At 34.5% G+C, this 2,500-nt stretch overlaps 1 protein-coding gene across 5 annotated transcripts in view; it reads right to left on the bottom strand.

Annotated features, from left to right (window-relative positions):
- LOC125028167 (single-stranded DNA-binding protein 3-like) overlaps positions 1 to 2,500 on the bottom strand; it is a 159,283-nt gene that overhangs the window by 50,922 nt on the left and 105,861 nt on the right. The gene's annotated exons all lie outside the window — the stretch shown is intronic.

Below are 2,500 nucleotides of genomic sequence, written 5' to 3'. Positions count from 1 at the left end.
AGACACAGTGAAAAAAGCTGTATGAACATGGACACACTGGACAAAATTTTGAAGGGAAGTACACACGCATGCATGTAAAGTGAAACAAAATTTTGTTTAGGGTATTTGTTAACAATATTTAAACTACTGTTTTAACCTTGTATTTCCTCATAATATGGACTCTGTCCCTTCTCAACCCTGGGTCATTTTATTATTGGATGAAAAACGAGCAATGTCTGTATTCTATGTGCTCATAAAAGCCAGTGGCTTATGTTTTGTTTTACTACTTGGTCGCATCTAGCTATCTTTTATGTTTTATCATGGATGATTAACGCTATATCACCCAGTAGCTCTCAGTTCATTGGAGGGACTTTTGCTCAATGTTCTCCTCACATCATAGTTTGTATAAAAGTATAATTTCCAAACACCTCAAGATTCCTTTTGTTCTTGGTGAGCTGGATGTTACCCACTGTATCAAAATCCAGTAATAATTTTGCACAACTCCATACCAACACAACAGCATCCATTACAACCAGTCTGCAAACGCTGCATAACACCATTGTCAACCACATGGCAACCCAAAGACTCAAGATGTTTTCTATGCCTCTTCCACAAGTCTGAAACCTGACAACCTCAGTCTCCCTCAGTGTCATGTTGATCACCACAACATAGTTTTCATTATCTGCCAGGTGACCCAGCCAGTGGGTGTTGTGAGCTGCCTGCTGTGTATCATCTGCTAGGGCGCATTAGTACTTACGTGAATCTGGGTGACTTACTCAAAGAGTAAAGAGCTTTGCTTGCTCTTTGAACATGAGTATATCAATGTCCTTAACAAAATACAAATATATGAGATGAGCTAATACTCTCATCAACAAAGATGCACTGGAAAGAAATATTCATTAATTATATGTGTCTACTCTTTATAAAATTAATATGCACTAATACAAAAAAATTAAATTGATGCTGTTTGCAAAATGAAAGTGCCTACATAATATTTAATCAACAATATATCTTACACATATAATAATGGCTAGGTTCTAGGATAACATATGATACTGCATCTTGTATTGACAAAGTATCAGTTTCACAAATTCATATTAACCCAGTCAGCGCTCAGAGTTGTCCACAGGAGGCTCTCAGGCACTTGGTGGACCAAACTGGCTGCAGCAAGATGACTTATAGAAATAATTTTGTATGCAGATAAACATGCACCATGCAGGACCCAGCTGGGCATTAGTCTTTGTGAGTGACCTGTGAGGCAGCTGAGCATGGCTTCTATCAACACCAGCTATGTATGGGATCAGGTGTGTTACTCCTTTGATATAAAAAGTAATAATAACAATAATCAATTAATAAAAAAAAAAAAAAAAAAAAAACTAAAATAAATTATGGGAAAAAAGCTTCTGAGTCATCTGAGGGATGAAATTTAGTCATTGATAATCTGAGGTACACTGAAAAGGTGTGTTAACATTCACAAATGGAGGCAGAAAGTGATGACACGAACACACACAATAATGTATGCAGTGTTTATTTGCATATATCTATGGGATATATCTTTTAAAAAAGGGCACTTGTTCTGGGCTCTAAACTCACTCTGTTGTTTGGTTTGAACCTTGTGTCTATGAGGTGGATCTTTTCAGGAGTAATAACTAAGAAGGTAATCAATGGGTTGTAATTCATCTAGTTGATGACAGTGGGTATTTACTTACTTTCACAAACAACTGTTTTCTCAATTCAATGACAAGAGTATTATCTATGGATAATCACTCATTTGCAGAGATGACAGTGGATATCTATTATTTTGCATTATTTGGATATTTACTCGTTTGCATTTTATTACAGTGGGTGTTTACACAGCATTCATATCTATTCATTTGAAAGACAAGGACAGTGTCGTATCACTAATCTGATGGCTGGATAAGAGGGGGGGGGGAAGTGTAGATAACAAAAAGAAGTATTATCTTCTATCTGCCAAAAAAGTGTCACAGCAGTAGATCTGATGTAAAGCAAAATAAAAATTGCCAAACAAGTGGAGCTCTAGCAGAGAGAATAGAATGGTGGAAGCATATGGAAGATAACATACCCAAGTGTTACAAACAGCACATGTACTAAGCTACTTTATACAAACATCTTGAATTTGCAGCCATGATTTTTCTTTGTTTTTCAATTCATATCTTAAGAAGTAGGCTAAGCTAAAACATGCAACCTAACCAGCTTGAACTAAAACATGATCTCAACGATTATATACACAACTTAATTGAATACTAGTGTGAAAAAAAAATAGTGATAATAATAAATAAATAAATGAAGAACAATAAAAAGCTCAAAAAGTGTTTTAGTTAAGATGGACAAACACCAGATAGGATAACTTACAGCATGATTTTTTGTTTTTTGTATACAAAGACATTATGCTACCAAAAGACTAGAGGTATATTCCTCCCATTTATATTTAAACATAGTTCTGTAAAAAAAAAAATAAATAAATAAAAAATAAAAAAAATAACAAAAAATATGCTGTAAA

The sequence above is a fragment of the Penaeus chinensis genome, chromosome 8 (assembly GCF_019202785.1).
Source record: "Penaeus chinensis breed Huanghai No. 1 chromosome 8, ASM1920278v2, whole genome shotgun sequence".
Classification (NCBI taxonomy): Eukaryota; Metazoa; Arthropoda; class Malacostraca; order Decapoda; family Penaeidae; genus Penaeus; species Penaeus chinensis.
Note: the sequence above shows the minus strand (reverse complement) of the source record. Positions and strands in the feature narration are given on the sequence as shown.